General features: G+C 40.1%; 1 protein-coding gene across 8 annotated transcripts in view; it reads right to left on the reverse strand.

The window, feature by feature from the left end:
• Nucleotides 1-27,572, reverse strand: part of LOC128699669 (serine-rich adhesin for platelets-like) — a 1,564,428-nt gene that overhangs the window by 1,267,980 nt on the left and 268,876 nt on the right. For 7 of the 8 annotated variants that reach the window (XM_070099420.1, XM_070099418.1, XM_070099410.1 and 4 more), the window contains one exon: nucleotides 23,022-23,055. The gene's annotated coding sequence lies outside the window, so the exon portion shown is untranslated. Of the gene's footprint in view, nucleotides 1-23,021; nucleotides 23,056-27,572 lie in introns of those variants that run through there. The other variant, XM_070099416.1, reaches the window with a different exon arrangement.

Raw genomic sequence — 27,572 nt, forward strand, 5'->3', positions numbered from 1 at the left:
ATACAAGATACTGGGGGGAATAGACAAGGTGGACAGAGATAGGATGTTCCAGAGAGGGGGCACAGGGACAAGGGGTTACAACTGGAAGCTGAAGACTCAGACGAGTCACAGGGACGTTAGGAAGTATTTCTTCAGTCATAGAGTTGTCAGCAAGTGGAATAGCCTAGCAAGTGAAGTAGTGGAGGCAGGAACCATACATAGTTTTAAGAAGAGGTATGACAAAGCTCAGGAAGCAGAGAGAGAGAGGACCCAGTAGCGATCAGTGAAGAGGCGGGGCCAGGAGCTGAGTCTCGACCCCTGCAACCACAATTAGGTGAGTACACACACACACACACACACACACACACACACACACACACACACACACACACACACACACACTCCCTCACACACACACACACACACACATACTCCCTCACACACACACACACTCCCTCACAGACACACACACACACACACACACACACACACACACACACACACACACACAAACACACACACACACACACGCATATACAACAGGCCTAGTGTCTAATCGACATGTGCCTATAACAAAATGGTAATACACACACACACACACACACACACACACACACACACACACACACACACACACACACACACACACACACACACACACACACACAAGCCTACTGGAGTTTTACGACAACGTGACAGACGTAAGGTAGGAAAGAGAGGGGTGGGTGGACTGCATTTTCTTGGATTTTAAGGCGGCTTTTGACATAGTTCCACACAAGAGATTAGTGAAAAAGCTAGAGGAACAGGCAGAAATAACAGGATAGGCACTGGAATGGATCAGAGAATATCTGACAGGAGGGAAACGAGTGATGATACGTAATGAGGTATCAGAGTGGGCAACTGTGACGAGCGGGGTTCCAGAAGGGTCAGTCCTAGGGCCAGTGCTGTTTTTGGTATATGTGAATGACATGACGGAAGGAATAGATTCAGATGTGTCCATTTTTGCAGACGACGTGAAGCTAATGCGGAGAATTCAAGAGGAACAGGATCAGGTACAACTACAAAGGGATCTGGACAGGCTGCAAGCCTGGTCCAACAACTGGCTCCTGGAGTTTAACCCCACAAAGTACAAAGTCATGAAGACTGTGGAAGTGAATATCAAAATGGTATACAATACCGACAGGATGGTAAGACACATGGGCAACAGTTAGGCAACTTTATTCCGAAACGTTTCGCCTACACAATAGGCTGCTTCAGTCAAGTACAGAAAGTAGGCAGGAGCAGTAAGACTGGGGAAGGTCAAAGAAGCCCACAGAGTACACGCTAGGTGGACAAAGACTGCAAGCCTCACTCAAGGAAGAGGATCTTGGAGTACATTATCGGGCCCATCTCAAAGGCGCACATCAACCAAATAACTGCTGCAGTATATGGGCGCCTGGAAAACATAACAGTAGCATTTTGATCCCTTAGCAAGGAAACGTTCAAGACTCTGTACACCATGTACATCAGACCCGTATTGGAGTATGTAGCACCAGTATGGAACCCACACCTGGTCAAGCACGTCAAGAAATTAGAGAAAGTGCAAAGGTTTGCGACGAGACTAGTCTCGGAGCTATGGGGTATGTCCTAAGAGGAAAGGTTAAGGGAAATCGACCTGATGACACTGGAGGGCAGGAGAGATAGGGGGGACATGATAAGGACATACAAAAGACTGAAAGGAATTGGCAATGTGGATAGGGGCGGAATGTTTCAGAGATGGGACACAGCAACAAGGGGTCACAACTTGAAGTTGAAGACACAGATGAGTCACAGGGATGTTAGGAAGCTTTTCTTCAGCCACGGAGTTGTCAGGAAGTGGAATAATCTGGAGAGCGATATAGTGGAAGCAGGATCCATAAAAAGCTTTAAGAAGAGATACAATAAAGCTCATGGAGCAGGGAGAGATTGGACCTAGTGGTGACCAGTGTAGACGGGGGCCAGAAGCTGTGACTCGATCCCTGCAACCACAAATAGGTAAGAACACACACACATCGACAAGCGTCTTTGACAACTAGTAACTGACAACAGGCCAGGTAATGAGTAATGATATCTGAAAAAAAAATTCACCTTCCTGCGTTATTTAATATCCATTGTGCAATAACCATTTCATTATATAGTGAAAATAGTCATTATGAATTAAAAAATGCATAGGAAAAGTGTTGGTATCGAGTATCGACATCGGTACAAGTTTTGGTATGATCCTATCCCTAATATTTACACTTGGGTTACCTAACTTACCTTGCTTCTAGGAATATCCCAGACCACCTGACTCTCTCCTGCCTCTGTCTAGCTAGTAACTTTTTAGATTTGTCTTACTGTATCAATGTATGACAGCTGTAGTGGTCAGTGATCTCATTTTTCACTTCTCTAAAACTTAACTGAATGTTAGGCTTAACTTGTCTAGGCCTAAAGTCTTTACAGAGTTTTAAGTAAATATTTACATAGATTCTGGTGGCGGGAAGGCGTGTTCAAATTATTCTACTGAGTACACTCTATTCCATGCCTGACTTTATGTTCAAAGTAGGTGTGTAGTACGACCAGCAATAAGACCTCTAGTGCGACCTATAATACGACCAGCAAGACAACCTGTAGTACGACCTGCAATACGACGTGCAGCACGACCTGCAATACCTGTGGTACGACCTGTACTACGACCAGCATTATGACCTGTAATACGATCTGCAGTACAACCTGCAATACGACATGTACTACAACCAGCAATACGATCTGTACTACGACCAGCAATACGACCTGTAGTACGACCTGCAATTCAACCTGTAGTACGAACTTACACGACCTGATACTGCACGTCTCTGATACTATTTGTTACTGATATTGTTGTCCTCTCAGTTGCTCGTCCAAGTATTTCATTGTTATTGTTTGGTAACTGATGCCGTCAGCAAGAGTCAGCCACTCTGACATTTGGTGACTTTATTTACCTTGAATTCTCTGCACAATTTATGGCGTCAGCACTGCTAGTGAATGGTTCATTCTACTAGTATCGAGTAAAGACAGAAATCAACAGAGGTGCAACTCCTTAATACACAAACTGAAGTCTAATATATCAGTAATGGTTATCTCTCCCTGGAGTGTTTTATGTACATGAAGCTTGTAATACTCTCTGCTCCTCTCCACTTCACTGGCTCATCAAGCTTCTGGTCTGTCTTGCGATGCATTTGCTGAATAAGTAATCAGCAACAGGCAAGGTCCGACACAGTGAGAGTCTGCTTCACTTGCGCTGGAATTACTGAATACCAGTATATTTTTGCTAAAGAAAAATATAACAGGAGAGATGACATTATTACTGTATCAGCGCTGAGCCTTGGGCCGGTGGGTGACTTGGACCTGCCTCGCATGGACCAGTAGTCCTGCTGCAGTGTTCCTTCTTTCTTATGTTATAACAATTTCTCGAATTAGGGGTAAGCTTCACAATGACCAGTTCAGTACTGTGTTTCACTTGTGTACACAGTCCAGCTTGGCAGCTCTGCGGTCTACAGGTTACTTGCATGACGAGGACTGTGCAAATCATGTGGTTAAATTAGCTGTGTTGGGGCCAATCGGTGTATTCCAGCATAATAAGGATTGGAAATAAATGGTATAAAATACTGACACAATGGAAATATAAACACTTAAGCAGTATAATGTGAACCTTTATTGACAACGTTTCGCCCACACAGTGGACTTTATCAAGTTAAGCAGATCTGTTTATGACTTGATAAAGCCCACTGTGTTGGCGAAACGTTGTCAATAAAGGATCACATACTGCTTAAGTGTTTATATTTCCATAAGACCGATTCGGCACGACATATTGTGTGTGTGTGTGTGTGTGTGTGTGTGTGTGTGTGTGTGTGTGTGTGTGTGTTTAGAATTCGCAGAACAGGTAAAATATTCACAAACACTAATCTCTTGGGACAAGATACGCAGTGTTCTAACCACCCAGCCACACTGGACCAATACGACTTCTTCGACCAGAGATTATTGTTCGTGAATATTTCGCCTGTTCTGTGAATTTTAAACTTTGTAAAACTCTCTCGTCGGTCGATGCATGCAGGGGATTAGATGACATAGCTAATGCCACGTGCCTGAAGGCTGGCTGCCTTGGATCAAAAAGTCTAGCGATGGCTGGGCGCCAAGGTATTGGTCCAGTGTGGCTGGGTGGTTAGAGCTTGTCCCAAGGTTCGAGTCTCCTTCGACCAAAGATTATTGTGAATATATATATATATATATATATATATATATATATATATATATATATATATATATATATATATATATATATATATATATATATATATAGACACGCTGGCCATCTCCCAGTGAGGCAGGGTGACCAGAAAAAGAAAAACTTTCACCATTATTTACACTATCGCTGTCTTGCCAGAAGCGCGCAGATATGACGGTTTAGATGTCCCTCTAAAGAGCAAATATCCCAAACCCTTCCTCTAGAGTGCAAGGAATGAACTTTCCATCTTCAGGACTCAAGTCCGGCTAACCGGTTGCCCTAAATCCTTTCACAAAATATTTACTTGATCACACACCAACAGCTCAAAGTCACAAAAAACATTTGTCACCACTCATTCCTATCTAACTTTCTCACACATGCCTGCTGTATGTCCCTTGCATACAAAACCTCCTTTACCCACTCCAACCTTTCCTAGAATGACCCCTAAATCGCCTTCCAGTACAGATTTATACACCCTCTCAGTCATTCTATTTTGCCCCATCCTCTCTAAATGACCAAGCCACCTTAACCCCTCGTCAGCCCTCTGAAAAATACTTTTAGTGACTCCACACCTCCTAATCTCCACATTACGAATTATCTGCATAATATTTATATCACACATTGCCTTCAAACACGACATCTCCACTACCTCCAGCCTCCTCCTCGTTGCAACATTCACAACCCATGCTTCACACTCCTATAAGAGTGTTGGTACCACTATACTCTCGGACATACTCTTCTTTACCTCCAGGGATAATATTCTTTGTCTCCACAGATACCTCAACGCACCACCCGCCCTTTTTCCTTCGTCAATTCTATGGTTTTCCTCGACACTACTCCCAAATATCTGAACACATTCACTTCCTCCATACTCCCTCCCTCCAATCTGATATCTAATTTTTCCTTACCAAACTCGTTTGATACCGTCATCACCTTACTTTTATCTACGTTCACTTTCAACTTTTTATATACATACATATATATATATATATATATATATATATATATATATATATATATATATATATATATATATATATATATATATATAATGTCGTGCCGAATAAGCAGAACTTGCGATCTTGGCTTAAATAGCAACGCTCATCATGCCATATAGGACAAGTGAAAATTTGTGTATGCAATAATTTTGCCTAAATCATTCTGAACCTAATGAAAAAAATATATTTGATTGTGTTTGTTTAGTACTAAATTATTGTAAACGTATTAAAAATATATTTAGTTGGGTTAGGTTAAAATAAATTGCTCTTGTTATAATAAGGTTAGGTAAGTTTTCTAAGATTCTTCTGGTGCAAAATTAAAAAAAAATACATTAACATTAATGAAAAAATATATCTTTCAACGTATAAGAGAAAATTTCAGAAAGGACTTAATTGTAAATGAGTTCTTGCTAATTGACCAGTTTTACATATTCGGCACGACATTATATATATATATATATATATATATATATATATATATATATATATATATATATATATATATATATATATATATATATATATACATGCTTAACAATTCGCAAACAGGCGAAATTATTTACAAACATTGTCTCTATGTCCACAGCAGGACTCGAACCTGCTAACTCTGTATCAGAGTTCACAGTACTTTACCACGAGACTAGACCCGCGTCTAGTCTCGTGGCAAAGTACTGTGAATTCTGATACAGAGTTAGCAGGTTCGACTCCTGCTGTGGACGTAGAGATAATGTTTATATATATATATATATATATATATATATATATATATATATATATATATATATATATATATATATATATATATATATATATATATATATATGTCGTGCCGAATAGGCAGAACTTGCGATCTTGGCTTAAATAGCAACGCTCATCTTGCCATATAGGACAAGTGAAAATTTGTGTATGCAATAATTTCGCCAAAATCATTCTGAACCTAACGAAAAAATATATTTGATTGCGTTTGTTTAGTATTATATTATTGTAAACGTATATAAAATATATTTAGTTGGGTTAGGCTATAATAAATTGCGCTTGTTATAATAAGATTAGGTAAGTTTTCTAAGTTCCTTTTGGTGCAAAATTATAAATTTTTACATCAACATTAATGAAAAAAATATATCTTTAAACCTATAAGAGAAAATTTTAGAAAGGACTTAATTTTAAATGAGTTCTTGCTAATTGACCAGTTTTACATATTCGGCACGACACACACACACACACACACACACACATATATATATATATATATATATATATATATATATATATATATATATATATATATATATATATATATATATATATATATATATGTATACAGTGGACCCTCGACCTGCGATGGCATCGATTAACGATAAATCTGACTAGCGATACATTTTATCGCAAAATTTTTGCCTCGATTAGCGCTAAAAAACTCGACCAACACTATTCGTTCCGTCTGAGACGCGTCCACTTCTGGCCAGTGTTTACAAGCCAGCCAGCCACCGCGGTCGCTTCCAAGCATACAATCGGAACATTTCATATTATCACAGCCTTTTTAGTGATTGCACCTGCAAAATAAGTCACCATGGGCCCCAAGAAAGCTTCTAGTGCCAACCCTACAGCAAAAAGGGTGAGAATTACTATGGATATGAAGAAAGAGATCATTGCTAAGTATGAAAGTGGAGTGCATGTCTCCGAGCTGGCCAGGCTGTACACAAAACCCCAATCAACCATCGCTACTATTGTGGCCAAGAAAACGACAATCAAGGAAGCTGTTCTTGCCAAAGGTGCAACTATGTTTTCGAAACTGAGATCGCAAGTGATAGATGTTGAGAGACTGTTATTGGTATGGATAAACGAAAAACAGATAGCAGGAGATAGCATCTCTCAAGCGATCATATGTGAAAAGGCTAAGAAGTTGCATGACGATTTAATTAGAAAAATGCCAGCAACTAGTGGCGATGTGAGTGAATTTAAGACCAGCAAAGGTTGGTTTGAGAGATTTAAGAATCGTAGTGGCATACATAGTGTGATAAGGCATGGTGAGGCTGCCAGTTGAAAAATATGTGCAGGAATTCAAGGAGTACATAGACAGTGAAGGACTGAAACCTGAACAAGTGTTTAATGGTGACACTGACAATGTTGTGAAACACGTTAGGAATGTCATAAAGGAACGGGAGGTACAGGCCTCTATGGGCAGATATGTTGTGCGACAGAGGTCCAGTGACTCTCAAGCTGGTCCTAGTGGCATTAAAAGAAGAAGGGAAGTAACCCCGAAAAAGGACTTGCCACCTCAAGTCCTAATGGAAGGGGATTCCCCTTCTAAACACTAAGACCATCAACACACTCCCGTCTTCCCATCCCATCAATCATCACCAGATCTTCAATAAAGGTAAGTGTCATGTAACTGTGCATCTCTTCTTCAGTTTGTGTGTATTAAAATTAATATTTCATGTGTTAAAATTTGTTTTTTCAATACTTTTGGGTGTCTTGCACGGATTAATTTGATTTCCATTATTTCTTATTGGGAAAATTAACTTGACTAACGATTATTTTGTCTAACGATGAGCTCTCAGGAACGGATTAATAGCGTTAGTCGAGGGTCCACTGTGTATATATATATATATATATATATATATATATATATATATATATATATATATATATATATATATATATATATATATATATATAATGTGCCGGATGGATAAAAACTTGCGATTTTGGCTTAAATAGCAATGCTCTTCTTGCTGAATAAGGCAAGCGAAAATTTGTGTATGCAATAATTTCGCAAAAATCATTTTGAACCTTACCAAAAAAATATATTTCATTGTGTTTGTTTATTATTAAATTATTGTAAACAAATCTAAAATATATTTAGTTGGATTAGGCTAAATTAAATTGCGCTTGTTATAATAAGATTAGGAAAGTTTTCTAGGTTCTTTTGTGGTACAAAATTATTAATTTTTACAGTAACATATATGAAAAATATATCTTTAAACGTATAAGAGAAAATTTTAGAAAGGACTTAATTTTAAATAAGTTCTTGCTAAATGACCAGGTTTACCTATTCGGCATATATATATATATATATATATATATATATATATATATATATATATATATATATATATATATATATATATATATATATATATATATATATGTATGCAATAAGATCACAGTAAACAGGTGATTTTAAAATATGCAAAACAACCACTGTGAAAGAGTAGTGGAATTTCACTACTCTTTCACAGTGGTTGTTTTGCATATATATATATATATATATATATATATATATATATATATATATATATATATATATATATATATATATATATATATATATATATATATATATATATATATATATATATATATATATATATATATATATATATATATATATATATATATATATATATATATATATATATATATATATATATATAATATACCTGCAACTACATATACGTGTATACACATACACATACATACACTCAGTGTACATTATTATATACACCTGTACACTTGCGCATCTATGTAAATATCTAATCAGCAAATCATGTAGCAGCACCTCACTGCCTAAAAACATGCAGACATGGTCAAGAGGTTCAGTTGTTCTTCAGTATGAACATCAGAATGAGGAAGAAATGTGATGTAAGTGACTTGGACCGTGGAATGATTGTTGGTGCCATAGAAGGTGGTCTGAGTATCTCAGAAACTGTTGATCTGGAATTTTTACATACAACAGTTTCTCGAGATTACAGAAAATGGTGTGAAAAACAAAACAAAATCAAGTTCTATGTACAAAAACGTCTTGTTAATGAGAGAAGTCAGAGGAGAATGACCAGACTGGTTCAAGGTAACAGGAAAGTAACAGTAACTCAAATAACCATGTATTACAACAGTGGAATGCAAAAGAGCATCTGTGAATGCACAGCACTTCGAACCTTGAAGTGGATGGGCCATACTGGATTCCACTCTTGTCAGGTAAGAGCAAAAACTGACGATACATCACCACTGCCATCTCTACTACTACCATCACCACCACCATCATTACTACCACTACACCATCATCACTGCCTCCACTATCACTATTGACATTACTACTACTACCACCACCACCAACACCATTACTGATACCATCCATCACTACCACTAGCGCCATCACCAGTACTGCCACCACCACAACCACAATGACTACCACCACAATAACCATCAATACCACCACCACAACCCTTAACATTTCCACCACCACCACTACCACTATCATTACCACAGCCCTCGCTACAACCACCACCATTACTACAACCCTCACCACAGCCACCATCACTGCAACCATCACCATAAGAATCACTACCACCATCACAACCACCACCACAACCTGTCACCACTACCATCATAACCACCACTACCACTGTCACCACTACCATCACAACCACCACTACCATCACAACCACCACTACCACTACCATCACAACCACCACTACCACTATCATCACAACCACCACTACCATCCCAACCACCTGTCGCTGCTCCTGCTCGACCAGCTGTTGAGTATCTCTTCAAGCTTATCAAAATCGATAGTGAAGTTTGTGCTTCCTATGAACCATCTTCCCCCCTCCCCAACCCCTCCTATCCCTCCCCATACCCCTTACACCTTCCCCCTACACCGCTTACCCTCCCCTCTTCATCTCATCCACTCCACTCTTCCCCTCCCCCTCTCATAATCTGAACAATAACATTATACATTAATGGTACAATACCAACAAGTTGCTAAAACACACGTGAAACACTTAGAGTGGCACTTGTGTGAGATCCAAGTGTTACGTAAGTGTTCTATCAATACCATGTTACATACATAAGTAGGAGGCTGTTACTAGTGTTACAGGTCAAGACTGTGATGGTTATTAGAGTCACCGGCAGGTCAGGACGCTGACCTGTACGTTTTCTTACACCTGTTGTCCCCGCTCACCTAGCAAGCGAGTAGGCACCTGGGTGTTTGTGGACTAGTGTGAGTCACATCCTGGGGGAACAAGTTTAAGGGGCCCCAATGAAAACAGAACAGTCCTCGATAACGCAATGATTTTCTCGGGTTATTCTGGGTCTGTTAGGTAAGACACATATGCAACAGACTGAGGGACTGACCACCTCAAAACTTCAAGGGTGATGGACTGATTACATCATCTTCAAGTCTCTTCTACTTATATCAACTTTTCTGTACTCGACTGAAGAAGTCTACTGTGTAGGCGAAACGTTTTGAAATAAAGATGCCTAACTATTGCATGTGTGTCTTACCTAACAACCTGTCGGTATTTTATACCATTTTAATATTTATTCTGGGTCTACCTGGAGGTTATTCCAGGGATCAACGCCCCAGCGGCCCGGTCCACGACCAGGCCTCCCGGTAGATCAGGGCCTGATCAACGAGGCTGTTACTGCTGGCCGCACCCTCCGGGGTTAAACCATCCGAACAAAATCTTATCTTAAACCCCAGCTCCATCAGCGGGTCAGAGTAACGATGTAGACACCAGGCTGGAAGGACACGCTAGCACACCTCACCATCATCTTCCTAATAAACCGGTGTGAAGATATTGTGTATTTCTCCAAATGCCTCCACAAGGTTTGTCGAACCCCATCCACAACATCTGGTGACAGCTGTGGCATAATTCTTCCGAATTTCAGTGAATTTGGTGGTGTGACGTGGGACTGCTTACGTCATAGTCTCTCAGGTTGGCACTGACTCCCTGACCACAAGCTTCAACGGTCAACGGCCTTGCCAACTAAGCCAGCGGTGTCTCCTAGTGCTTTGTTAGTATTTTTGCAATTCTACTCGGGCAAGAGTTGCCAGATTTTATGCACTGAAGACACGCAAGGAAACACAAGCAAACCAGTAACCCAGTGTTAAGCCAGCCTTGTTACGAGTCTGTAGCTGTATGTGGCTCTGTAAATGCTGTCTTCTCAGATGTTCCTGTCTACAGAATGCTAAGCCAACCCAGCTACCCTGTTCTAAGCCAGTGACTTAGCCAGTTCTGCACGCCGTTTCTGCATCTGTGTTGTACCTACACGTTCTTTATTCATCTGGTCAAAGCCTTTCCTGTCAAGGAGGCTTAATATGACTTAACTGGGGTTGCAGTGTTTCTCGGAATGCCCGACCAAGTCGTGGGGGGTTACTGGGTCTTCTTGTCACAGTGGTGACTCCCTCACGCCCACGTGTGCTGATCCCACCCACAAACCTCCCTCACTGTTCTCTGAGCATTTCCGGTTAGTTCCACCCTCAGCCAGAAGAAATATTATCTTGGAGTACCCACTCCTGAATACTCTCAGTGGTTTAAGAGAATGGCGCATACACTGAGATGTAGCAGTTATGATGGCCGCTGTTCCCGGAAGTTTCCTGCCGTCAGATGATTGCACGTAAACAAACTCTCCAGCCGCCGCCACTGCACTCTGCGTCTCCATCTTCGCTTGTTTTCCTGGACTTGTGTATCACTGTGTATCAATTTATTCATCACTGTAGTGTTGTTGGAACATTATTAAGGCTGAATTATCAAGACTGATATGGGAAGATGTGTTCAAGAACTCTTCATGTTAGTGTCAGGTAAAGACCCACAAGATATAGCTAATGTAATAACACTGGAACTGGAGTCCTGCAGCAAATGGTTAGTAGACAGCAAACTATCGTTACACCTCGGGAAAACGGAAGCCATGTTCTCTGGCACGAAACAAACTGAGAAGAGTAAATAATTTTAATGTCCGGTGTAATGGGGAACCCATCACTTCAGTTTCCTCAGTAAAATATATGGGAATCCCCTTTGACCCATGCATGTCAGGAGAACTGATAGGGAGCAGTGTGGTGAAGAAAGCGAATGTCAGACTGAAGTTCCTCTACAGACAAGCACAGTGTCTACCTACTGAGGCTCGCAGGACTCTATGTCTAGCCCTTATACAATGTCATATGGACTACGCTTGCTCTCCATGGTACTCTGCCTTGACAAAAAAAACAAAAACAAAAAACAAAGATAAACTGCAAATCACTCAGAACAAAATGGTAAGATTCATCCTGGACCTGGGACCAAGAGAATATGTAGGCCAGGATGAATTACAACAATTGGATATACTGAATATTGAAGACAGAGTAAAACAACTGAAGTTAAATCAAGTTTATAAAATTGCTCAAAACAGGGTCCAGAATATTTTGCTGCCAATTTTGTGAAGGTTGGGAACCAAAGCCATCATAGTACTAGAGGGAGAGAGCACAACTTTGTAGTACCCACAGTCAGTGGCCAGGCTTCAGACATCTTTTATTGTACAACAATAAAGGAATGGAACAGACTGCCTGCACATGTCAAAGCCAGTCATAGTATAAGCCAGTTCAAGAAGAGAGCCAAAAGGTGCGTAATGAATGTAGCGACAGAGAGGGAGGAGAATGATTTATTTTTTTATATAACACACATGTAAATGTAGATAACTCTTTTCACCTTATTCCTACATTGTACAATAATTAGATATTAAAAGGACCCCAATGGAAATAAGTCACTTTGACTTTTTTGGGTTATCCCAGGTCCTCTGTATTTGACTGAAGAAGCCTACTGTGTAGGCGAAACGTTTCATCAATAAAGATTCCCAACTGCTGCACTTGGGTCTTAATCCTCAACTTGTCGGTATTTTATACCATTTCCAAGTGATATTGGTTCAGTCCAGTTCCTCAAGGACTTGTTTCCTGTATTATTTTGATCTTTTCTAATGTGTGTGACTATATCAGAAGTGTAATTCTGAATCAGTGTACAGTAATACCGGTTTATGCTCTATATTTCTTGAATTTTCTAGTGTTTAACTCTGCTCAGTGTGATCCTGCATCAGCGCATATTGACTACCGCATTGTGTTATACATTATTTGATTTCCTTTGTGTTTCGTATTTTTTTTTCATCAATGTCCAGCCAAACGCGTGCCTACACTACAACTGAAAAGTTGCAACATATCCCCACCCCTCCAGAGTGAAGGCACTGTACATCCCACCTCCAGGACTCAAATCTGGCTAACCACTGTCCCTGAATCCCTTCATAAATGTTACCTTGCTGACACCCCAACAGCACAAGTCATAAAAACCCCTTGCCTCCACTCCCTCTTAATACGCTCACGTATGTCTGCTTGAAGTCCAAGCCCCTCACACACAATGCCTCCTTTACCCTGTTCCTCCAACCCATCCCAGGACAACCCCCACCCCACCTTCCTTCCACTACTGATTTATAAACCCTCCAAATCCTTCTATTTCGTTCCATCCTTTCTAAATGTCTGAACCACCTCAATAACCCCTCTTTGGCCCTCCTTCTAATCTCTAAGCTACGGATTCTCAATATAATATTCACATCACAGATTGCCCTCAGAAACGACATCTACACTGCCTCCAGCCTTCTCCATGTTGCAACATTCACTACCCGTTTCACACCCATATACGAGTGTTGGTACCACTATACTCTCATATATTCCCCTCTTTGCTTCTATAGATAATGTTCTTTGTCTTAACAGCCTCCTCAGTGCTCCACTCACCTTTTTTTTCCTTCATCAGTTCTATGATTCACCTCGTTTTTCATAGACCCGTCTGCTGACACATCCACTCCCAAATATCTGAATACATCACTTCATTTATACTGTCACCCTCCAATCTGATATCCAATTTTTCACTATCTAAATTTTTTTCTTATCGCCTTCCTCCTTCCTATGTTCACTTTCTATTTCCTTCTTTTACATACCCTCCCAAATTTGTCCGCCAACTTTTGCAACTTCTCTTCAGACTCTCCTAAAATCACAGTGTCATCAGCAAAAAGCACCTGTGACAACTCCCACTTTGTGTAAGATTCTTTATCTTTTAACCATACACCTCTTGCGAACACCCTAGCATTCATTTGTCTCACAACCTCATCTATAAATATACTTGTGGCATCATGCATCCCTCACTAAGGCCTACTTGTACTGGGAAATAATCTCCCTCTCTCCTATATACTCTAACCTGAGCCTCACTATCCTCGTAAAAACTCTTAACTGCTTTCAGTAACCTTCCACCTATTCCATACATTTGCAACATCTGCCACATTGCTCTCCTATCCACCCTATCTTATATGCCTTTTCCAAATCGATAAATGCAACGAAAGCCGCTTTACCCCTATCTAAATATTGTTCATCTAAATGTTTCACTGTAAACACTTGGTCTGCACACCCTGCACCCTTCCTAAGGCCTCCTTGTTCATCTGCGATCCTGCTCTCCATCTTAATTCTTTCAATAATAACTTTACAAGGTATACTCAACAGGCTTATTCAACTATAGTTTTTACACTTCATCTTGTCCCCTTTGACTTAATACAAAGGAACTATGCATGCTCTCTGTCAATCTCTAGGTGCCTATCCCTTGCTCATACATTTACTAAAAGCAACAACCATTCCAAAACTATATTTCTGTCTTGATCCCATCAATCCCAGCTGCCTTACCTCCTTTCATTCTACCCAAGGCCTCCCTGCACGTACAACTGGCTTTTCCTCACTCCTGCAAGATACTACACCTCCCGTGTATTCGGCACACTCTTTTCGGTGTTCCACGTTCTCACTGACTTTCAACTGAGCCATTTTTCATTATCAGTGCTTTTAGCGCTTTTCCGCCATTTTTGTACAACAGTTGCGTAGGGAAAGGTGTCGTGTGGGGTTTGGTAGGAGATTGATGGATAAGGTAAACTCACTTGTTGGATGGTAACGCTATATTGTCATATCCATCTCCCATTACTGTGGTAATGGGAGATGGAGCCCAGCTTGCCGTGTTCTGCCTTCTTCTATGCCTATGCGTCGAGTGAGGACGAGATAGCCTGTCCCGCTCACTCATGGAGCATCCCGTGACGTCATACAGTCACAGGCCTAAGGGATCTTCTATATAAACACATGGATGGTACTATGATACTCAGCTAATCTATATAACACATATAAGGGAGGATCAGCAACTATGCTGACAGCTCGGTCATGTTACGTATGTCGTCTCGACATACACTACTATGCTATAGGCAGAACACGGCAGGCTGGGCTCCATCTCCCATTACCACAGTCTGACAATATAGCGTTACCATCCAACAAGTGAGTTTACCTTATCCATTAATCTCCTACCGAACCCCACACGACAAAGGGCGACCAGCACCATATGTATATGTATTTTACTTTATCTTATTTTTATGCCTAGATATATTCAGCACTTAATATATGATAGTGTAAACACGTTATTAAGCATTCTAGATGCATTCGATAACAAATTATTATGGGGAGCGATAAACCCGTAGGAATTATACAGCGCCTGTGGGGGGAGATGAAAGCCATTCAGGCTATATTCAGGGAACTGGAGCACAGATCCAGTTCACTAGATCAAGAGCCCTTCATCCGACTGGATAAAAAAAAAAAAACCACTCTTCCACTCGTCAGTGATTTTCACTTGCTGCAGAGGGTCAGGCACCTAAGAGCCGTACATACACACAGCTAGGTCGCAATTAGTGCAAGTTTGAACAGTGCAAATCTCGATTTAGTGTGAGTTATTAAATGATACTAGAACACTTTAATACCAGCCAAAATTTAATGAGTTTTTTTCAAAATTTCAAATTGTGTGCGAAATGACATACGAGTCGAATTTACACATACAAACTAGGGTTTTTGATGCACTTTGACCAGAAGTTTGTTGGCCCTTATCGAGCCATTGAACACATAGGTAGTACTAAGTACAAGGTTAGAGAAATAGATATTGGTCAATGCAAAGAATTGCATTTGGAGCATATGAAGATGGTTTGTGACGATACTGACGAGATTTCCGGCACTCAGACTGGAGAGGTAGTGTTTGACCATCTCTTCAAACCTTCTACTTCTAACCTCCTGACTAACACATGTCCTGACTGTCGCTACTCCCTATGGTCATGCCAAATGCTGACGATACCACAGGTGTTAGCCAACATCACTAATTTTGATTCCTCTCGGTCAATGCAAGTGTTAGCCATTGCCACTGAATTTGACCTTCTAGGTCAGATGAATACTCTGCATATGTAAACTTGACATAGCAGAACTGGAGTAAAATGTGAATACCTTGTACAGATAAACTGTTGCTTCAGTCATTACCTTACCAACTTTAGTTTTGCTAAACTTTGTAATCTTTACTGGACCGTGAATCATTTTGCAGTAGCTGTGTGACTGTCACCTCACATTATCTGACATACTGTATAAATAAGTGTTTGTTCTTACATTTAGTTGCTTAAAAAAATGTGTGCGTGTTTGTGTAGTGTAGATACTTAAACTTTAAGAGTTGCTCTGCATGACTATGCCAGTCTCATCAACTAGATTAATTTCTATTGAACATTGATTATTCACGTCCTCTAGGAGTTCTGGATTTTAATAACTGTGACTTGTGTGCACCAGATTACCCTGTCAAGTTTCCTTTACTCTTTTGAATATAATTTACCCCAAAACCTGTAGATCACCTGAATAGTGTGGATCGATCTCTTCTGATTCCCACTACGAACCACTAAGATTCATAATGCTTTTAATATGATTTACAAGTATGATTTATGCTTTCCTGTTGTACAAACATTATTTTTGCATAGTATAGAATCACTGCCTGATATTCATCTCTGTAGTGTCTGTCAGTCCATACGAGACAATCTGCCTGCATGACAGGCATCCTGCATGTAGCATGATCCAAGCTGTCAATAAAAGGCAAGTAGGATACTTGCTAAGTCACCACTGAAGCGACACTTGTGTAATACTTAGGCAGTGTATCCTGCCAGCCTGATGTCTAAGTGTTACACAAGTGTTGCTTCAGTGGTGACCTGTACTTAACTCAGTGGTGACCTGTACTTAGCTCAGTGGTGATCTGTACTTAGCTCTGTGAGGACATGTCTAGTGAACTGTTTGTGAATCTGAACCAATATGTCCTCCATTGAACAACTTTACCAGTAGCCTGAGGAGGAGCTTAGGGTGGCTAAACTCGAGATATGGCTATTGAAAGAGGAAACCAAGAGGATTTGTAGTAATCCTCCTGCAAGTCCTCAGGTCAGGAGGGTAACCTGGACAGTGGCCAGGCAACATGGGAGGAAGCTGAGGATCAAGAAGATGGAAGGAGTGGCACAAACAACGACAAACAAGAAGACTACTGTGGAAACTTCGAACTCATTTTCTGTGCTACCCAAGAATGTGGGTTGTCTGCTGGGAATGTCACCACGAGCACCAAGGAAGCACTGGCAGACGAGGTTGAGATGCCATCCCTTGTAACCCCATCAAAGACCATTCCAATGAAGACCATTCCAATAAGGGCCATGCCAATGAAAACCATCCAGAACATCACAAACTCTGCCAGTGAAGGTAAGAACATTGTTTTAGTTGGAGACAGTCAGGTTAAGTTTATGGGTGGGGCTTTTTGCCTTAGAGATACAAAGAATCATAGTGTGTGTTTTCCTGGGGCTGGGATGGAGGATATTCTTAGCCGTCTAGACATCATGAAAGGTAGTGGGAGCAATCCCATTATCTGCCTCAGTGTGGGAGGCAACGATGTTGGCAGATGTAGGAGTGAAGACCTAATCAGCAGGTATAGGTCAGCAATAGAGATAATTAGGAAGAAGGGTGAGAATCCTGTGATATGTGGCGTTTTGCCAAGGAGAGTTGGAAATAAATGGTTGTCCAGGCCAACTGATGTCAAATGCTGGCTGGACAAACGATGTAAGAAAAATGCCGTAACATTCATAGACAACTGGGACCTCTTCTATGGCAGAAATGACATGTATGCCAGGGGAGGGGTTCACTTATCTAGGTTTGGGGGAAGACCCTGACCAGTGCAGTGGAAAAAGCTGTTAGGTCTTTAAACTAGTAATAGTTAGTGGTATGGATTTTTGTGGGAAAGCAATGAATTCTCAGTGTAGTAACAGTGGGAGTTTTAGGGAAACCAGTTATAGGCAGAATGAGGTAGAGTTATTGGTGAATATTGGAAAGCCAGTGATACTAGGTGACAAGGACAGTAACAGGTACAGTGGAGGAACAGAAATGAGTAGGAAGAGAAAAGGGAGGGTTTCTAAATTTATATAACACTAATAGTCGTAGTGCTAGAAATAAGATGGACGAATTGAGATTAGTTGCAAGTGCAGGTAAAGATGTATTTGCCATAACTGAGACGTTTAATACGAAATATTGTGACATGCCTGCTGAATGTCACATTCAAGGGTTTAAACTGTTCCAAGTAGACAGAAGTATCGGATGGGGGGGGGGGGCACTGTGTCTGGGATCGTTTGAATTGTTCCATAAAAACGGGTACAAAGTCTGAACACATACTGTGTCTGGGTATAATTTTCAGAGCATGAAAAATTGATTTTAGGCGTGTAATAAATTGGTAGAATTACCGACAATATGCAAAGTAAAAGGACACAAGTGCAACTAATGTGACATTTTATTGTGGCAACGTTTCGCTCTCCAGGAGCTTTGTCAAGCCGGCTTGACAAAGCTCCTGAAGAGCGAAACGTTGCCACAATAAAATGTCACATTAGTTGCACTTGTGTCCTTTTACTTTAGATTTTAGGCGTGACATACCGTCCCCCAAACTTGGATAGGGACCAAGGAAGACTACTGTGAGAGGAAACTGTTAGAACCACAAGGCACGATAAATTTGTAATTCTTTAGTCATATTGATTGGAATTCCCTGACTGGGAATTTAGAGTCTAACGACTTCTTAGAGGTAGTTCAGGATTGTCTTTTAAAGCAGTTAGTTACAGAGCCTACAAGATGAAATATCCTGCTTGACTTGATTTTGGCAAACAAGGAAACCCTTGTTAACAATTTAGTAATTACAGAGAAACTCGGCACAAGCGAACACAAATCAATTACGTTTAGTATTAAATGGAAGTATAACAGTAGGAATAACTCAGTAACGATCCCAGATTTTCCCTTAATAGATTACAATGGGCTTAGAGAACAACTGTCATCTGTGGACTGGGGTAACGAAGAGAGCTATCAATATGACAGCTTTCTAAACACTATACATGCTGCCCAAAGTACATTTACTCCATATAAAGAAATTAGATCGAATAAAAATGACCTGAGATGCATGAATAGGCTCAAGAATCTTTTAGAACAGAAGAAAGTTATTTATAGGCACATCAGGGGAGGTGAGGGTCATCTTATGAATCAATATAGTATTGATATTAAGAGGAACGTTAAAAAGGGGATAAGAAAAGCTAAACAGGACTATAAAATTAAAGTTGCTAGGGATTCGAAAACTAACCCAAAAGTTTTTCCAGGTGTATAGAATAAAAGTTAGAGAAAAGATAGGTCCTCTGAAAAAAAAACTCTGGGCATCTTATTGACAAAGAGAATGAAATATGCTCGATTTCTAATAATTATTTTCTCTCGGTTTTCACACAGGAAGACACTAACAATATTGTAATAATTAACTTTTATAATGGACCTGAAGAAGATAAATTACATAATATCACAGTCACTAGGGATATGATAATCAAACAAGTGTTCTTAAGGATGTTAGGTAAGACACATATGCAACAGTTAGGTATCTTTATTACGAAACGTTTCGCCTTCACAGTAGGCTTCTTCAGTCGAGTACAGAAAAGTTGATAGAAGCAGAAGATACTTGAAGACGATGTAATCAGTCCATCACCCTTAAAGTTTTGAGGTGGTCAGTCCCTCAGTCTGGAGAAGAGCATTGTTCCGAAGTCTGAAACAATATGAAGAAGCCTACTGTGTAGGCGAAACGTTTCGTAATAAAGATACCTAACTGTTGCATATGTGTCTTACCTAACAACCTGTCGGTATTTTATACCATTTTAATGTTCTTAAGGAGTGCAAAATGGAGCTGTGTGAACCATTAGCTAACATTTTTAATATATCTCTTTAAACAGATGTAGTGTCTGATATGTGGAAGATGGCCAATGTAATTCCTATTTTTAAATCAGGGGACAAGTCGTTACCGTCAAATTACCGGCCAATAAGCCTAACCTCAATTGTAGGCAAATTACTAGAGTTAATTATAGCTGAGATTATAAGAAGCCATCTTGATAAGCATAATCTGATTAATGATACTCAGCATGGATCAGGAGGGGCCGTTCCTGCCTAACTAATTTACTTTCTTCAGGAAAGCTTTTGTGGCTGTTGATCATGAAGAATGAACATTAAAATGGTACAAAATACCAAAATGGAACAATGCTCTTCTCTAGACTGAGGGACTGACCACCTCAAAACTTCAAGGGTGATGGACTGATTACATCGTCTTCAAGTCTCTTCTGCTTCTATCAACTTTGCTGTACTCGACTGAAGAAGCCTACTGTGTAGGCGAAACGTTTCGAAATAAAGATACCTAACTGTTGCATATGTGTCTTACCTAAACAACCTGTCGGTATTATATACCATTTTATTGTTCACTCATAAAATACCGACAGGTATTTTATACCATTTTAATGTTCACTCTGTCAGACACTGCAACACAAGGGTATCTTGGTACAGACCTGAAATCAACTTTGTCAACTTCTACTAGTGAGAATGGCTGGATTTGAGAGGGACCTGACCTTCCAACGACAACATTCTTACCTCTGCTAGTGGCCTACATCTCACATCCTGGAGTTATATAAGGCTCCATCTTGTCACTTCAACTCCATGTTGTTTCAGACTATGTAACAATACTCTTCTCAAGACTGAGGGACTGACCACCTCAAAACTTCAAGGGTGATGGACTGATTACATCGTCTTCAATATCTTCTGCTTCTATCAACTTTTCTGTACTCGACTGAAGAAGCCTACTGTGTAGGCGAAACGTTTCGAAATAAAGATACCTAACTGTTGCATATGTGTCTTACCTAACAACATGATAAAGAATTTGATATTGTTTATTTGGAGTTTAGTAAGGCTTTTAATAGAACCGCATCAGAGACTGTTAAAGAAAGTGGCTGCTCATGGCATTGGGAGAAAAAGTGCTATCATGGATCGAGTCATGGCTCACCAACAGGAAGCAGTGTGCATAAATGGGGTAAAAATCGGAGTGGGGATCTGTAACAAGTGGCGTACCACAGGGATCAGTAGAAAACATTCAGCGAAGAATGACAAAATTAATACATAGTATTAGAAATCTTTTGTTTGAAGAAAGATTGAAGTCCCTTAAATTACATTCACTTGTAAGGCGAAGAATGAGAGGAGACATGATTGAAGCGTATAAGTGGAAGATGGGTATTAACAAAGGGGATATAAATAAGGTCTTGAAGATATCTCTCCAAGAGAGAACCTGCAATAATGGATTCAAATTAGATAAGTTTAGATTTAGAAAGGATTTAGGAAAACATTTGTTTGGAAATAGGGTAGTTGATGAGTGGAACAGTCTTCCTAGTAGGGTTACTGATGCTAAAACCTTGTGTAGGTTGGACAAGTACACGAGTGAAAGGGGTTGGATTTGAATGGGACTTGCACAGGAGTGAACAAATTTATCGAAGCTTATTGCCTGGGTAGCATTGAAAATGAGTTGGGCAAATATTCTGTTAGTGGGATGGATTTGTGAAGGACCTGCCTAGTATGGGTCAACAGGCCTACGGGAGTGTTCCTCCTTTCCAATGTTAAAAGAAGGCTCTACCTGATTAACATTAATTAACCACCTCATCAGTTAAGTCCACTTTAGACCCCAGTCATCCCACGACTAGGTATGTATGACTATGGATGTACTTAAAAGCTTTGAACTGGATGAATTCTCTGGGTGAGGTCTATTAGACTCCATCTCTGCTGGTATACAATACCGACAGGTTGGTAGGTAAGACACATAGGCAACATGTAGACAACTTTATTCCGAAACGTTTCGCCTACACAGTAGGCTTCTTCAGTCGAGTACAGAAAGTAGGCAGGAGCAGTAGAGATGTGAAGACGATGTAATCAGTCCATCACCCTTGTAGTCGTAGATTTGAGGTTGTCAGTCCCTCAGCCTGGAGAAGTTCAGTTCCTAGGCTGAGGGACTGACAACCTCAAATCTACGACTTCAAGGGTGATGGACTGATTACATCGTCTTCACATCTCTACTGTTCCTGCCTACTTTCTGTACTCAACTTGAAGAAGCCTACTGTGTAGGCGAAACGTTTCGGAATAAAGTTGCCTAAATGTTGCCTATGTGTCTTACCTACCAATCCATCTCTGCTGCCTAGACTCGCAATATAAAGCAACAAAAATACACGTGCAATACAGATTTGCATAAATTCTAACAAGGACACTTACCTTAGGATCAGTTGCAAAGCCAAAAAAAAGAGATTCATTGTCTCGAAGCTTTCAAGATGTCTATCCTACCCGAGAACGATTTATGAGTCGCTATCGCACCAGTAACTTATGAGCCACGAATACCAGAATTATCATATGTTCTCTTTTCAAACGAACACGGCTGACCTCTGTCAGCTAACACTTAGTGATTGAGGCCTATAGGGTTTCCAATGGTACTTGGCATCTGTGGTGTTAAGTTGAAGGCCTATAAAGACAATGTTGCTACTGGAGATACACCTACATTCCTAGCCTAACTTAGCTGTTCAAACTACAATCATAGGCTAGGTTCTAACTTACTAATACCTTACAATTAATTAGCCTTATAATCAAAGTTTAAGTCGGAGGCGTGGCACCATGGCAATATGTCACAAGCCTCCCTTTCTCTATATGGAAAACTTGGGTTTTTCCACAGCACATGTTTCCCAGTGTTGCACATGTGTTGCACGTATGTTGTCCAAGTGTCGCCCAGTGTTGCACACATTTAACAATAATTGCAACATACCTTTACTTTCTTGCACGTTTCCCAGCGTCACTTTCTGCAATTAAAAATACTTTATGTTAGATCAGGCTAAAAACTTAATAAATAAAAATAATCAAATTATAAAATAAACAGCAGCGACACGTCTGGCAACGCGGTGTCTGGGGACGGTAGAATAACATTCATATTTCCACGCATGTCACAAGAAACCCCACTACACCATCACAGATAACCACAACTACACGCGCAAGGATTGCGTCTACACTTTGTAGACGCAATCACACCATGATCACATTTGTCAAATACCTTTGCAAAATCCATGTATATCACGCTTGTGTTTTTTCCCATACCTCTGTAATTCTGTCATAGTGATTTAGTAACTGTAACAAACATTATCACTCGGTTCTAAATCCATGATGTTTGTGTTGTGCGGGTTATGATGTTCCATATTATAATGAAAACTAAGGGAGATGTTCCATAATATTTGAAATTTAATATCTCATCACTCTCAAATGTGTGGCTACTCGTCTGTAATTCTCTCTCTCTCTCTCTCTCTCCTTCCTCCTTTATGCACTTTTTAAGGTCTCTGGTATTTCACCTAGATAAGATAAGATTTCGTTCGGATTTTTAACCCCGGAGGGTTAGCCACCCAGGATAACCCAAGAAAGTCAGTGCGTCATCGAGGACTGTAACTTATTTCCATTGGGGTCCTTAATCTTGTCCCCCAGGATGCGACCCACACCAGTCGACTAACACCCAGGTACCTATTTGCTGCTAGGTGAACAGGACAACAGGTGTAAGGAAACGTGTCGGAATGTTTCCACCCGCCGGGAATCGAACCCGGGCCCTCCGTGTGTGAAGCGGGAGCTTTAGCCACCAGGCCACCGGCTCTTTCTCAAAAGGGCAATGAATTTCATGAATCCGGTTATGGTGATGAATTCTGCGAGGTCAGTGCTGTCAGTTATTTGGTTTGTCTGACCTTCAGATGAAATTAAAAACGAAATTCTGCAGTCTCCACAATGTTTTCATTTTCTAGGTTGTTGAACGTCGACTTGTAGTGGTCTTTTAAAATTTCGCTCATTTCCTGTTCATGGTCCATGTATGTACCTTCTGTGATTAATGGTCCAATTGTACAGGTAGTTTTTAGCCTGGATTTCACATTTGTATATGTGATATTTGGTTTAAAACCGACAAGATTGATGGACTGAACACATCGACTCCAGGCTGAGGGACTGATTACCTCAAACTCCTCCTCTTCTTACACCTTTCTACTTTGTATTTGACTGATGAAGCCACTGTGTGGCGAAACGTTTCTTCAATAAAGATTCCCATATGTTACATAAGTGTCTCAATCTTCAACATACGTATATAAATATTTCCTTCATTGTAGCAATTAAGTTTTTAAGCAATTCGGCGACCTTTATCTTCTAAACATTCTTCTACGCTCTCTTTCTGTATTTGGTTTTCCAGCTTTTCTGAATAGTATATATTTAACAGACCTGGCCTATGGCCGGGCTCCAGGAGTAGGAAAACTCTCGAAAATAAGCAAAGCCAAACCTTGTATGCTTCTGTGTTCAGCCTTTTCAAACACTGGAAAGGGTTTAGGGTGCTCATGACACTCCCAGGATATGTCTGACAACTCTGTTAATTTTATACCAATCAATTCTACGATTGTTAGTGTTAAATCTACTGAACATCCCATCTCGTACATTACTGCTGGAGTTCCCACTATTGAGTTTATACTCAGTTGTATTTCTATGATGTTGTGATCAGAGTATTTTTTTTAATATTATGTCTCTGATTAATTCCTCATTGTTTCTGAACGAGGAATCTACCAAATCTCAAGACCTGTAAATACTTTTATCCCAAAATGTGTTATAGTTTAATAAGATGCAGTGATATAATTTGTCGTGTATTCCATAGGAAGGAATGAGATAAAAGGCCTCGTGAACGACCAGCTGCGTGTGACACAGCCATACGGACAGAGAAAAAGAATTGCAAGAAATGAGGAAAATGTAGCAGCACCCGTTGGTGCTGCTACATTTTATATTTGCAAACATTCAAAGTCTTTAAACGAGTAATAACAAAATGCTTAATCAAATACGTTGTTTGTGGCTTTCACAGAGACGCTTGTAAAAGATTTTGATAATGAAATATGGATGCCAAGTTATGATCTACTCAGACGCAATAAAATAAGTGGGGGGGAAGGGGGAGGGGTTGTTGGTCTGGGCGTTGAAGAGTCCCTCATTTGCATTTCGTTATTTAACACCACAAATGTTGTGGTTGAAGCTTTGGCTATAAAGTTGTAGACGCAACTTCTCAGCAGTTTATAGACCAACTGTTGAAGCTCTAATTCCATCTTGAAAATCTGAAACCCAGCCCTAAAAATCTTATTGCTTGGTAGTTTCACTTTAAAACATCTAATACAGATGTTACACAGACTGTAACAGCAGAAAAAAATCCAATACAATGAATTCGCCTTAAGGTAGCAAAGAGCAGAACCGACCAGAGCAGAAAATACCCTCGACCTCTTACTCACAATGAGGATCTAATACTGAACATAACAGTGTCAAAAACAACTAATTCTGACCACAAGCTAATCAACCGTCAACCTTCCATACACGCTAGTTTCTGGTTTTCAGCACTAAAATATAACAAGTCTCAATTTTGTATTCAACAAATTCAATTTCAACAATAACATTAACTGGGAGCAAATAAATCACGACCCTGGTGAAACATGCTGGGGGAAAACATGACAGACAAGAATTTGAAGCAATGTATGGAGAGGATGAGCTGAATAGCACTTGAAGTAGACTCCAGACACGTGCCATTAAGAAAACAGAGAAGTTGTAGGTTAGAGAGAGGCGCTCCCTCTACAGACGAAGACAGAATTACAGAACCTCTCAGTGAATTCAAACTTTCTGAAAAACGAAAAGAAACACTTGGGAGGAAATGGAAAATATTGAGCTCAAACTGAATGCATCATACGAGCCTCAGGAGAGCCAGAGGGAACAAAAAGACATAAGTGAAACAGAAATCCTAAATACTTTTTCTTATTAGCATAATCCAAGGCAAAAAGCACATCTAATAGGGTAAAGGAGATTAAACCTACACTGATGACAACAAAGAATTTAGCGAAATACTGAAGTTGCACTATGACTCTGCGTTAAGAGAAACGTACATTAATCAGCAATAGATTGACATTATAAAAGTTTTTTCAAGAACGAAACTCTCAACTCTGCCAACATCTCCATTTCTGTACGTACCCGCACTCTGCCCTAGACACTGACCCATGGAACTCCATGAAACCACTATCTCGTGCCTTGAATTTCCAGTGGAGGAGCCTGGACACACGTATCATCCCATAGTTCTTAAAATCCACTCCAGCGATCCACGCCACAGAAGAGGGAATAAAGCAATACCAAAAAACTATAGACTGATAGCGCTGATGTCCCATGTTGTCAAAACCTTTGAGTTTTAAGAAGCAAGATAGCAAATCACATCTAATCTCAACAATTGCTTGACCATCGCAACATGATCTTGGATACAATGGAAGACAAGCAAAATGCAGCAGTTTATAATGACTTTGCAAAAGCCTTTGACAAGTGTGATCATGGTGCACACAAAAAGAAGAACTGGAAAGTGTACAAATGGATATTTAGTCTTCTAATGAACAGAACTCAAAGTGTAATAGTGAAGAGAGTGAAATCAGAGGCTGCCATAAAGAAAAACTGTTCCCCAAGGTACAGTACTGGCCACTGTTTTCTTCTCGTTCTTATTTTCGACAAAGAGACGTAAATCATAAGAACGAGAAGAAAACAGTGGCAAGTACTGTACCTTGGGGAACAGTTTTTCTTTATGGCAGCCTCTGATTTCACTCTCTTCACTATTACACTTTGAGTTCTGTTCATTAGAAGACTAAATATCCATTTGTACACTTTCCAGTTCTTCTTTTTGTGTGCACCATGATCACACTTGTCAAAGGCTTTTGCAAAGTCATTATAAACTGCTGCGTTTTGCTTGTCTTCCATTGTATCCAAGATCAGGTTGCGAGAGTAACAGCCTTTGAAGACACAACATACCTCCAAGCTGACAGAAAAAAAGTCTTCCAGGGTGCCACTGACAACAATATGATGTTCAATAAGGACGTTTCAGCTACTCGGCTACGGAAAGACTGATATAAAGGCTTGAAGGAAGCACACGACAAACTTGAATCACTCAATAAAGTGTAACACTAATGTGAAAGACCTGGGAGTGATTATGTAAGAGGATCACAACGGCGTCTCTATCACAAGCACAAGGAAAAAGATAGGCTGGATAACTAGCAACTTCAAAACAAGGGATGCCAAGCCAATGATGATATTCTTCAAGTCACTCGTTCTCCCTAGGCTGGCGAAATTGCAGACCTTGAGAACGTGCAGAGAACCCTCACTGTTTGCATAAATTTAGCCAAGCATCTAAATTACTGGGAACGTTTCAAGTCCCTCTCTCTGTACTCCCTCGACCGTAGATGAGAAAGGTAAAGTATAAGCTACAAATGGAAAATTCTAAAAGGATTGATCCCAAGTCTGCACA

Source organism: Cherax quadricarinatus, chromosome 67 (assembly GCF_038502225.1).
Source record: "Cherax quadricarinatus isolate ZL_2023a chromosome 67, ASM3850222v1, whole genome shotgun sequence".
Lineage (NCBI taxonomy): Eukaryota > Metazoa > Arthropoda > Malacostraca > Decapoda > Parastacidae > Cherax > Cherax quadricarinatus.